This window comes from Geospiza fortis, unplaced genomic scaffold (genome assembly GCF_000277835.1).
Source record: "Geospiza fortis unplaced genomic scaffold, GeoFor_1.0 scaffold120, whole genome shotgun sequence".
Lineage (NCBI taxonomy): Eukaryota > Metazoa > Chordata > Aves > Passeriformes > Thraupidae > Geospiza > Geospiza fortis.
The window spans coordinates 3,750,677-3,762,592 of NW_005054364.1; the positions used below are offsets into that span (position 1 = coordinate 3,750,677).

At 38.5% G+C, this 11,916-nt stretch overlaps 1 long non-coding RNA gene across 1 annotated transcript in view; it reads left to right on the forward strand.

The window, feature by feature from the left end:
• LOC115948234 overlaps positions 1-662 on the forward strand; it is a 3,394-nt gene extending 2,732 nt beyond the window's left edge. The window contains exons 3-4 of the long non-coding RNA XR_004082077.1: positions 21-197; positions 447-662. This is a non-coding gene — a long non-coding RNA (uncharacterized LOC115948234). The remainder of the gene's footprint in view (positions 1-20; positions 198-446) is intronic.
• Positions 663-11,916: the final 11,254 nt, after the last annotated feature.

Here is an 11,916-nt window from a genome sequence, read left to right on the forward strand (position 1 = left end):
TGTTACGGGTCTGTCTGTAGGAGAGATGAGAGTTGCACCGTGTCTCTGGAAAGCCGTGTCAGGATGAGCAGCCGCTGGGAATTGTCCCTCTTTTCCCCGCCGGTTTTGTGCTCAGTGCCCTCTGGAGGTCTTGGACACGCAGTGACCCGAGCGAGTCCCGGCTACGCGGCTGTGCCTGAGCTCTTCTTGCTTCAAAGGTTCTCCTCCTTTTTTTTTTTTCCTCCTTTGGGAGAGATATTCTAGCCGACCTAAGCACAGTTAAATCAGCTTTTAGTTTGAGTCAGAATTACGGCAGATGAGTTACTCAGAAAAGGTAAAAAATCATTTAAAACTTCATCTGAATTGCCAGACGGCCAAACTAAATCTGTTTCATATTTAGGGGCTTTGATTAGCTTTATCAAGGTATCGAAGTGTGCTTCCTACTTATGTTTCTGTTTTCTCCCTAGTTCTCGTTGGGGCTAAAGGGAAAAGTAATACTAAAATAGCCCTGGAGCCTCTTCTTGCAAGAGATATCAGAGATCTCAGGGGAAGCCTGTTATCCTTATTCTTCCAGCCAAGTTCTGTAGCCAGAGGAACTCGGGATAACTTCAGTAACTATAGTAACTTTTGGGTGCTCATCTGGTTTTCTTGTGATCTGTAAATTCTCCACTTTTCTCCACTTATTCCCCTAAGTGTATCAGTTAAAATAAATAGCTGCAGTTGCCCTGACCAGCGTGCTATCTTCATTCTAGATATGTATGAAAAATACGGACTTGAAGAAGCAAAAATCAGTGTTACATTATTGTTGATGATGTTGGGTTCTGACATAGAGTTTTGCCTCTGAAAAGCATTTAGAAATGGGGGTTTTTTTGACTCTTGATACACTTATTTTGCTGCTAGTGTAGCAGGTGTTTTTCTTAACCATTTTAAGGAGAAATCCTAAGTTTAGAGGAAATGAGCACTCAATTATTTAAATTTCCTGAGATTAGAGGAAGAACACTTTGCCAAACAATGCCTCTTCACTTCAAAACCTCTCCCCATAAATTATGTTAGGGGATCTTATTAAAAGTCTTTAAAAATTTCCTATTAAAAATGGTTGATTGCAGTCCAGACCATCACAGCTTTTGTGCTTTCGGTGAAATACCACAGCTGTCGCAAAGAAATATATTGTGAGACAAAAGGTTTTGTTTCCTTAGCCATAAATTATTTTTGTGATATCTGAAGTAAGATAAAACTTTCACTTATGTTTGAGTGAAGGAAGATTCCAGTGATAACTTGTTCAAAATCTATAAAAAGAATATAAGAATGTAGATCTAGATAGCAAATTAGAATCAGACTTCCTTTTTGTTTGAGGAAAGCAATTATTTCTGAAGTCAGTGAAGATTATAACCAGGGATAATAGCATAACTTTGCAAAGCACTGTGCCTTTATCTCAGTAGAACCTGGAGTTTAGGCTTTCAAGTCTGACCTTTGAGAACTCTACAACAGAAACCTTTAGTGTTGGGCAGTTTTTGAACCAAAGTTAAACAATAGGAAGTAGTCTGTTTAGTAATTGTACTATATTATATTATGCTATAATACATTACATTACAATAAAACAAACAAATAGACCTCTTTTTATACTTAAGGAAGCATCAAAAATATCAGATTTGACCATATTTGTTTTTCTATTAGCAAATGAGTTTTTTGCTGTGAGATTCTGCAGTACCCTACAGGGAACAGGCTGTGAAGTATTTGCTATCAGGACTGAATTTTGTGTTCAACCAGTCGAGGAATAGAATCATATTCCAGGTATGACCTGTGAAAGTAAGGAAAATATGAAATTCCAGCATGTATACTAAAAATTATTTGTCCAAATATTTTGCCAAGTAATTTTGAACAAAAGATATATTAGGATATTCACAATTTGCTCATCCATCATTGTTTTATGGATAAAGGTCAAATTTCTCTGCCTCCTCCCCTGCTCGTTATAGAGATTACTGAATAAAGAAATACAGGACAGGTGCTAGAACTCAAAATTGGAGACATTTTAGGTTACATATGGGAAAAATCAATGGCTTATTCTAATTATCAATAACATTAATAACTGAGTCAGTTCTCCTTACCCAGTGCCATCTCAAGCATTTACTGGAATTTGTTTATTTGTGTATTTAAATCAGGAGTGTACAAAACAGAAATGCAAGGTGGTCTTTTCTTCTGTTGTGCAAAGAGAAGTGGAGTACACAGCCTTGATCCTTTAGTAAGATTCATTACTGTGGCTCCCTACTTTTTTCCTTCTGAATGATTTTTCTTATAAATCAAAATTCATTTTCATAGTGCTTTTATCATGTGCTATGCATTCTTTGGGTCAAACTTAGATTGAAAGAACGATCAAGAGAAATAGAAATCAAAATAATCAGCACTTGGGAATGATTTTCTTTGTGAGGGTGAAGATATCTATTCCATATCCCACATACCTGGGGCAGGGACAGGGTGGGTCAGCTATTTAGGGAATCGGGAGTTGTGTGCATGAGATGCCTGGAGCACACAATTCCCTACTGCTCCAGCCATTGCCAAAGGATGTGTGCGGCACGTGGGGGTCAGGGGGGAGCACCTAAAACCTCTGTACCCTTGTAGGGTCTAGCTCTGTGTTCTCACTCATGCTGAATGGCCTTTTCCAAGTAATCCCACTGATGTCAGAGAGACTTTTCTGTAATAAAATGCTGTCTGACAAGAATATGGATATCAGAATCTGGCCCTGCTTGTACTAATTCCATTTTAATGAATACTTAAATGGAATTGTTATTAAAAAAGTCTATTTCCTAATATTCAATAAATCAAAACTATAAAATCAGCCTGCCAGTTGTTGCCACTCTAGTCAAAGCCATTTTCTCTTGTATTGAAAATAATGGTACATACTGTCTCCATTCAGGAGGGATTAATTGTAATGCTTTTATCTGCTTCATAAGATTTATTTCTAATAATGAAGAGCAGAGAAAAGTAGGGGAGCTTTAAACTTTTATTGTTTTTATTAAAGAACCATATATTCATGAGATGTTCCACAAACACGGAATTCACTTAACAGAAGCCTGTTTCATGAATGAGCAACTTCAAACCAGAGTTTTAAAAAAGCTTTGTTCATTTCTCTGATCATATCAATTTAATTTTATAAGAAGGAGCCTTGGGCACTAGGTGATAATGCAGAGATACACATTAAAACCTGCTAAGGTTTTGTAGGCTTGTCATCTGATGAAGGTTATTGCAGCAGTGTTGTGGTGTGCTGCTGGGGAAGCCACCTGAGATCAGCAGCAAAACAAAGCTGGGTCTCCATAGGGTAAAAGTTTTGGGTTTGAGGTGGTTTCTGCCTACAGATGGAAGAGGACTGATCTGCTGAACTTCCATGGTGACATCCACACCGAGGAGCAGGAGGTATGATTATGATGCTGTTTGACTTCAGTGCACATTAAGCAAATAAAAACCAAAAGCAGTGAAAGGAGGGCAAAAAAGGAGCTGAATTCACTTAAGTCAATGATAAACATGCTGTTGTATTAAAGCCTGGCAGAAAAATTCTAGCAGAGTATTATTTCCTTGGAATTTGCTAAACTCTTTGATATCCAAATGTTTCACAAAGGTAGGGAGTATTCAGTTCCCTCAAGATGTTCTTCTAGACAACAGGCCAGTTTGGTGATTTTATCCCTTTCCACATGCCAGGTTTCCAGAGTCTCTAGCTTTGATGCAGTCCTGGTGACACCCTGATGTGGGGCTAAGAATGCCAGCTCCTCCATTGCTCTGCAGCAGCCTACCAGGTTGTTTTTATAAATTATGCATCTTCTCTAACCATAAATATTGTTCCTAAAAGGGATACTGAAATGAAGATAATATGACTTTTCAGTGAATGCTCTTCTAATGTCAGCCATTCTGTTTAAACTGTTCAATTTTCAACAGAATTAAAGATCTATGCAGTATATTCTACCTCCTGCAGACTGCAGTTGTTAAAAGAAAATAAATCACTTAAACAGGGTCATGAGCAACAAAGGCCAATGTGGGTTCAAAGTTTACAGGTCTCTGCATTTATCAGGTAGAAATATGCTACATTTCACTATTTCATAAAATATCCTTTTATGAAAAAGCTATCAATCTTTGCATGGCCTACTAAAACTGATTTCTCAAATGAAAGAAATGAATGATGACACCAAATCAAAAAATCGTTTATGAGTTTATATTTTTGCAAGACCACCATGACTTTCACATACGTTTTCAATTTTGGTAAGGATGTGATTATCATGTGGATATGTTTTACTCCCACCATTTGTACTGAGGGATCTGTCAGAACTGTGTACCCTTCCTTGAGCAGTTCAGGATTTGTTCAGATTTTTTCATTAATCTATAGTGGTTTTTATCCAGTGATTGTTATCATTTCTCTACATTATCCACAGGTTTTATGGGTTATATATAGATATATATAAAATCACATCTATCATGGGCAAGTTCACATATTAACTAAGACTGCATTTAAATGACTTTGTTATTTCTCAGAGGTTTCTAACATTTCTGTGGGATGATTTTTGCATGATTCCTGATGCACACTCTACAACACATCATCTTCATTACAGATTTTTAGTTATCCTTCTGGTCTTTCCTTATCTTTGCTATGCTTCCTCCAGGACTCTCCAAGCTCTTTAACCAAAAGGACAATTTAGATACTTGAAAACATTTATATTTCAGATATTGTAGTACTACAATGTGGTGTTTTGGGGCAGGAACAATATAAGAAATTATTTATCATCTGGTAATGACAATATAGCAACCAACATGCTGCACTGGAATAAGGAAAATTGATTTCTGTTCTGGGTAAATGCTGTGGTCTCCCTTTGGGTCTGCACAGAGCAAATGAGCTTTGGCCTTTCCAGGTCTCCAGTGAAAACAAACTCAAATAAATGAATACGATTTATTAAGTATCAATCTCATAAGAAGAAGAAGAATGCATGGGGAAGTTAGTCCAAACTTTTGTGAAAGAACATGATGCTTGGGTTTTTAAGGGGAGAATGGAGTTCATTTTGGGAAAAAATGTCATTCTTGCACTGTTTTTTAGGCATTTCACTTTTGCCAGTTTATTTAGGAATTATCTTTTTTTAACCATCTCGGTTTCAGTGATGAAAATGTGAAGTTAAAGAATGTTCTGTGCTTCCTTTATAACTTGGAAATTAGGCTTTTGGTCAAATAGGGCATGCTATCTAAACATGTATTATTCCTATCAACTTTCTCTAGTGCCTCCTAGAGGGGAAAGAAAAATAAAAGACAAACCCAGGAAAAGAATGGAGTTTAGCTGTAATTCTTGGGAAAACCCTTTTGCCAAGTCACACGCAGAGTGTTTGGTGCAGAGTAGCCCTGTGGCTTTCCTGCAGCCTGTGTTGTAATGATTCCTTTCACAGCCTGTTCCTGGGTAAGCAGGCTGTGGAACACAGCTGGTGCCACCACCAAACACTCTGGAAAACCTCACATACAGAGAGAACAAAAACCATCTTTCAATGAGCACTTTGCATTACAAACCAAGCATTGTCCCAAAACAAAATCTATCCTGTCTGATTAGACCAAAAGGTAAACAAAACATCCTCATCTGGTGATGACCTTAGAGAAAATGTTTCTGTTAGAGCAGGCGAGATAGGAAGTTCTGGATTTTTTTTAAATGAATTTCAGAAGAAAGGTACTTACAAGAAATTTGAGGGCTTCTGTCAATGTGCTCCTCAAATCATCCTGAAAAAAAAAATCACAACATTCTGTAACAGCTCCCTCAGGTGCCAGAATAATGCCCCCAAATCCACAAACTGGCTCAGGAGAGCTCAGTGTGCTTTGCCTTCACATCTCAGCACAGAACTCTGTGGTTCTTGCAGTCAAGGGCCCGTGGCTGATTCATGCATTAAAAATGCTCCAAGGAGCTGGAAGAATCTGAGGCCATGTGCATAAAATGTAAAGAGCTCATAACCCTCCTGGAGAAGTTGTTCATCACTTAATGGATTCTCTACCTGAGGAAAAGCAGATCAAGAGCTCAGCAGCTTTAGGTGTCAAAAAGGCAGTTTCCATTCCGAGTGGAATGGAAGCGTTATCTTAAAAGTATCTTTGAAGCACTTTCCCTCCCTTTGACCCATATAAAAATCTGTGGAAACCTTATTAAAAGTCCAAGATATAACAATATTTTTTCAAATGGCTAAGATAGTCAAATTCCATTCTGGTGACCGTCTCCACTGTAAACACTGTGTGTAATCTTAAATTTGAAGAGGAAGTCTCCAAAGAAAACTTTATTAATGTGTTCTGTAAGTGCCTGCAGTTTTGCAAGTGCATTAGGATGGTCACACAGGAGTGTGTCATGATGTGTCATGTAGTTTGGTATGCTGCATCTGATCCTGGCTGTTGGGGGATCACTTGGAGGATGATGGATGGAGCTCCAAAACAGCCTGTCAGAACAACTTGTCCAGGGAAGGCAGGGGAAAAGGAGTGGAAAGGTTCTTCATTGTCTCTTCTCAGCCACTGTTTGACATGCCATGAAATGTAAGCATAATTTCCTTCTCTAATAGAACATTGAATGTTTTTGTAATCTGTCATTGATTACCAAAGTGTAATCGTAAGAGGTCTGTAGCTGACCCATTGAATCACACTGTTTTTATGGTGTTTCCAATTACAATTTTATTAAAGAGTGAAAGATGTTCTGTGAGGACTATTGAGAGACATCCATTCCAAAATGAGTGGGAAGCTTGTCTTTGCAATGTTTTAAATTCCACTTCCAAGCCTAGTAAAGCCAGGGATTCCACCAGTTAATTATGTGCTGTTACACTTCAGTTTCATCAGAAATCAGGTATAACACAGACTAAATACTGAGTGCTTGTTTTCTCTAAATCTTTCACTGTTTAATGTGCCTCTGCTGAACACCCCCTTGATCAACAATGGTTCTCTTCATGGCTGTCTCTGCTCATGTAGAGATCTTTTCAGATTTCCAGGCATTTCTCTGTGGCTCTGCCCTTCTTTGTGCTGAAGGCCCCAGAAGCTGTCTCAAAGCAAAGGTTTCGAAGGATATACCCCTCTCTAAGGTACCACGAGTACAGTGTGCTACTATTGCATGAAATGCTCACAAGAGAGCAGAGGGATCTCTGAACCTGACTTTGCCCTAAACCAGGGCAGCTTTCTGCTGCTGAAGAATCCCCCTCTCACCAGGAGCCACACTCCCATTGTTATTCTCCCTTGCTCTTTCATTCTAAAAGCACAGTGATACGTGATATGTATTTCTCCTGCTCTGTCCTCAAGGACATACTAATGTGCTGCTGCATTGGAAATACTTTCTTTAAAAGTACTCAAACGCTGGAAAGCTATTTTTTCAGGATAGCTGCAATTTGAGAACATCTTTTCTTAGGGAAAAGAACAGTTCAGAAACTTCTTAACCATTTAAATGCACTGCAAAGTTTGTAATTACTAGAAATATATTTCTATTTATGTTAATTACAATATAATTATATGATCCATGTATTTCGAATAAATAATGTATATTTTTTATCTTCATTTTCTGAAGAGTTGATTTTTGTGGTAAATCACATTTTTTTAAAGAGCTGTGTCTTGCTTATATGACTTGGGCATAGGCACTACTCTTCATATTCTTCTTCTTTTTTTTTAAGTTCACTGTATCCTGTTGTCCTTCTTGACTGAGAAATATCTTCGTGAAACCATGAGGATCATGGAATCAGTCAATCACAAAATCATCTTCAAGGAAGCTTTGTTTACTTGTTGCTGCTGCTGAACTTGATATTGTTCATAGCAAGGCTAGATGTTGAGGAGTGCTACTGGACAGTTTCAGTTTAGTTCCAATTGACATTTTCCTTTCAAATCTCATATTCCTGATATTAACTTGGCACTCTGAAAAGTGAGCCTTTTTCTGAATAGCCTAGGTCAGGGGTGATTTGCACTGATGAGTAACTTTGAATGTAAATAACACAGAGAGGGATGTTCTTACAAACTCAGAACTCTGCGCTCAAAGAGAGCTTTAATAAAAACAGCCTTTAAAAAAAAATCCTCCTGTTAGCATTTGGCTGGATTTTCTGTCAGTTGCCTGGTGTATTGGTGGAGTTCTACATTTGGTCTCCCACTTTCCAAATCACGAAGAAAACTCTGTGCTTAAAGAGCACTTGTGGGGCTGTGCAGGTTCAGTGAGGCACGGCTTGGAGCAGGAGCCATCAGTTATGTCGCAGCGTGTGTTAGTTTTGTAAGTGTCGTGTGAAGGCTGACAGAGATCACATTTCTGTGTTTTGCTGCTGGGTCCAGCCCATAACCTCCAGAGGTAATGGATCTCTGCAGAACCTCTCTGGAGCAGGTCACCAAACAGTGCAGGATTTCAAGAGCTGATGCACTTTTATTGCTACAATATCCTTGTCATGGAGGTGATGGGGTTTGGGCTGTGGTTTCAGGTATCACTGTGCTTTTACATCTAAGGCTGAGCCCTTTTGGTAAGCTGGATACATTTATTTTTTTTAAGAGCTTTTTCTTTTGTTCTTAGAGATGAATTGCTTCTAAGTAATAGGCTTCTGAGTGTACAGATTCATAAATGCTGTAGTGGGCAGACTAAATGCTGTACTTGCAGAACAGCTGGATTCCAGCACTGGCAGTGCTGTAACAGAGGACTCCAGGTCTGAGAAACTCCTGTGAGAAGCATGAGGGATTTATCCCAGCATGGCTCAATCACAAACTATATGAGTTTCTAGAAGAAAGTGACACCTACAACCAGCCACAACCCTGGGCCAACAACAGACTGATCATGCTATTGGCAAAGTTACATTTTCTCTGAAGGTATGTTGTGAGAGCTGTGGTTGCTGCATTTCACTCTTGGAACTTACAAGTGCTTGCTAAATGGACTGAGTCTCTGACCACTGAAGACCCAATATAGCATTATAAAAAACAGAATAATCCAGCCAACTGGATGAAGTCCCCTAAAAAGTCTGTTTATTACAAAAAAAAAAGAAAAAGAAAAAAAAAATCATCGCATAGTTCTTTTCCCCCCTTTTTAAAAAAGGAATAGAAGCCTGGGATTTACAGGGAAGTTTTGAAGTTCTGGAATGTGTGTTTTATTACATGTGTGTTCTGCAGCTCTTTATGCATGCATTTCTCTCTTCATTTCTGGTGCAGCAGAAGGCAAGTCTAACGCTACTCTTACAGTAACGGCAGTGCAATTCCAATCTCACCAGTGATATTCAGCTCCCTTCTGACAGCTGTGGGATTTATGTTTGCATGGGTGTTCTGGCATGATTTGGGAGTGATACCAGGCTTCAGGGCAAGGCACTGTGCTGAGTAATCACAGGGTTCCTTAACCCCTGCATCAAATCCAACATCTCACCAATGACTTCTGATTTTGAGGTTTCCTCTGCTGGTTTTTTGCATGGATTTCCAGATGCAGAAGCTCTGTAATCCTGACAGATTTTTACTGTCATTATCTGTACTTTGTTTGTTGCAAGTGAAAGGCTGAGCCCTCAGGGGTTGTGTGCTGGGTGTACAAGTCTCCAGACTATTCAGTGGGAATATTCATGCATAGTTCTTTCACTGAGAATAAACATTTATGGTAGCACTGAAACACCTATGATAACAGTTTTATCTGAAATATGACAAAATTTGAAAGGTTGGGATCTGGCCTTGGAAATACTTAAAGGTTATTTTCTTCTGAATTTTTTTAAATAATTTTTGTTGAAATTTTTTCCTGTGCAATGTAGTAAGGTGAGGCCTCTAAAAACTTGCTTCCCTATTTTCGTGTTAAATGTGCATGTTAAGGGTTTTTAATGGCACTGACTCTATTTTATGTGTTTTTTAGAAAATGAGACATGAGGACTTTTAAAAGCTGTTGTTTTTCTTGACTTCACCTTCATTAATCTTATTTAGTTTCTGTAAGAGGCTATTTTGTGAGCTCCACCGATGGGTAATGTTTTCTTTTCCAAAGTTCATGATTCTTCTATTCAAATCACTAATTTTCACTGTTACACTCCAGTGCTTTAGTGCTTCCCAGGCCTCCCGGAATGAGTTTAATTAGCAATGCTGAATAAATTCTGAGACATGATTCATCTTTCTTGTCACTCAGATCTAACTAACGAAATTGCAATTTAAGGATGTGCTTGAAAGCCCTGTGAGAATAGCTGCTCCTGTCCAACTGGGAAAAGACTCAGATGTATATTTGGAAATGAGGATGTTACCTGGCTGCCTGTTTTCAATTTAGCTAAAAGATACAGGATTCAGTCATATGTCCTTGAAGTCTCTGGTATATTGTTTTAAAAATACTGAGCTATGAGCTGTACTTGGCACATACATTCCAAATTAAAGCTCTGCATTTGGGTTTTTTTTAGATGAAGTAATTGACTTGACAAATTTCAAAACTATCCTAGATTTAATATGATTTAATTTTTAATGTGATTTGATTTGTCTCCATATTTTTATGTCTTGAACTGAAAATACAGAAGGGAGGATGTCATTCTCCAGTGATCCTAACTGCTGCAGTGCAGAGATCCAAGGTTTGCCATGTCCTTTTCTCTGAAGCAGGAGAAGGTGTATTTCTGAGACACAGTGTCACGAGGGGAAAATAGGGAATTCACTCAGGTTTCCTGAGTGAGCTCAGGAAAGTGCTGTTTGTATTTAAACCCTTGTTCCAGCATGTCCCAGCAGGCACTGCCAGCAGCACAGAGAGCAGCAGGATTTTGCCAAGGCTCTATCTCCTTCTGTGCACAAGAATCAGCATTTTACACCATTAATGGATGATAGCTCTTCCTCCAAACACCTGTGGGAAGATTTAAATGTAGTTTCCCAGAATTTATAAAAATGGATCAAAAGAGTAACTTGTCCTAGGAGAGCTGTAAAGCCAAATGAAGCTGAACTGCCTAAATCGCAGGTTTAATTCTGAGACAACTTGCACTACTCCAGCACATGGAGCACTGTGAATAAAAAATATGGATTGTTTAGCACCTTTCCTATGTAGGCACAAAGAATTTAAGGACCAATTGTGGCTGTAGCCATTTCCCTGGATTTTGTCAGATTCAGACAGAACCTGAATGTTATTTTAATATAACCTTAAAAGAACCCCCATGCTATTAATTTTGTATTTATTGCAGTTACACTGACCCTAATGAATTTTTTTTAAATTAATTTGACAGATGTCACAAATCTTTTCAATGCAGTTTAACATCATTAAATATAACCTCACCTAGAAAAAAGGTTCTATGAAGTGAAGTGGTGAGTGCCAGTGCTGGATTCTGGAAAGCCATGAGTGTCACAAAGGACTTAGAACACAAAAAGTTAGGGAGTAATGTTTGTGGGGCAGTTTTACAGGGTTCTCCCTCCCATGCCTCATCAGTACATCTCACCTAGAAAGACAAGCTCCTCTAAAAGGGAAGCTGTATATTAGTTTAGCTTTTAAGTGTTGTGTATAGCTGATTATGCCTTCAGAACCAAATTCAATGACCTTAGGAACCTTTTTCCAGATTTTAATGATTTTTTACTTTCTGTGACTTTGCTCACACGTAGAAGCTAACAGGGCTAAAGGGAGCCTCTGAAAAGGAGGTGTTATTCCACTTCCTTGGAGACATGATCTTGTTTTATGTGAAGCCTGCACAGATTTTTTGCACCTGATGGACCTAGTTCTGCTTGGAAGAAGGACAAGAATAAATCATAGCTCCTTACCTTGTATGTGAACCTGTGGAGCAGTGCAAATACAGAGTTATGATCCAGGCCATCAGAAATACAAAATGAATGATTTGAGGACTGGATTCTACTGCATTCCAATATTTTATAAACTTTAGAGCATTGGTAGTGTCCTCAACTGGAATATAAAGAAAGCAAACCCTTCCAAAGGTTTATAGGACTGTACTTGGTGCTCTCTTACTGCCCTAATTTATGATTGTTGGAAATTCACAAGCTGTGAAATGTGTTGGTCGCAGAGCTGATGGC